This window comes from Cebus imitator, unplaced genomic scaffold (genome assembly GCF_001604975.1).
Source record: "Cebus imitator isolate Cc_AM_T3 unplaced genomic scaffold, Cebus_imitator-1.0 Scaffold28, whole genome shotgun sequence".
In the NCBI taxonomy this organism is placed as follows: Eukaryota; Metazoa; Chordata; class Mammalia; order Primates; family Cebidae; genus Cebus; species Cebus imitator.
The window spans coordinates 6641998-6643152 of NW_016107343.1; positions in this window are offsets into that span (position 1 = coordinate 6641998).

Consider the following 1155-nt stretch of genomic DNA (forward strand, 5'->3'; position numbering starts at 1 on the left):
GCGCGTCGTGGCTCACGCCTGTAATCCCAGCATTTTGGGAGGCTGAGGTGGGTGGATCACCTGAGGTCAGCAGTTCGAGACCAGCCTGACCAACATAGAGAAACCCCATCTTAAAAAATAAAAAAAAAAAAAAGACGGACAAAGTTATATTAGTTCTCATCATAACATTATGACTGATTTTTCCTGCTATTTTCCAATTATATGTAATGTTGATTCTAAAATAAAATGTTAGCTTACTAAAATATGAATAATATATTCTTTACATAAAAAGAAAGCAGCCGGCGCGGTGGCTCACGCCTGTAATCCCAGCACTTAGGGAGGCCCAGGCGGGCTGATCACGAGGTCAAGAGATTGAGACCATCTTGGCCAACATGGTGAAACCCCGTCTCTACTAAAAATACAAAAAAAATTAGCCAGGCGTGGTGGCAGGTGCCTGTGGTCCCAGCTATTTGGGAGGCTGAGGTGGAAGAATCGCTTGAACCCAGGAGGCGGAGGTTGCAGTGAGCCAAGGTTGCACTACTGCATTCTAGCCTGATGACAGAGCAAGACTTTGTCTTAAAAAAAAAAGCAAAACTCTACGTTTTCCTTTTTGCAATTCTCCCACCTCAGCCTCTCAGCCTCACAAGTAGCTGACTGCAACTTTAGGTGTGTGCCACTATGCCCAGCTGATTTTTTGTGTTTGTTTGTTTTTACTAGAGACAGATCTCCCTATGTTGCCCAGGCTGATCTCAAACTCCTAGGCTCAGCTAATTGTGTCTTGTCTTGCCAAAGTGCTGGGACTATAGAAATGAGCCACCACACCTGGCCAACTTTATCTTTTCTACAGTGCATAGAACAGTCCCGATCAAAGGCCTCTTGCACAAAGTCATTTACAAAAATGGGTAAATATTTTTTAATTTAACAATTACCAAATTTAAAAATATTTTAACTTAAAAATATTGTGTAATTAGACTTTTTTTTAAGGCTGGAAGAAGCTTTCATTAATAGTTATAGGCCGGGGCCGGGCGCGGTGGCTCAAGCCTGTAATCCCAGCACTTTGGGAGGCTGAGGCGGGTGGATTACAAGGTCAAGAGATCAAGACCATCCTGGTCAACATGGTGAAACCCCGTCTCTACTAAAACTACAAAAAATTAGCTGGGCATGGTGGCGCGTGCC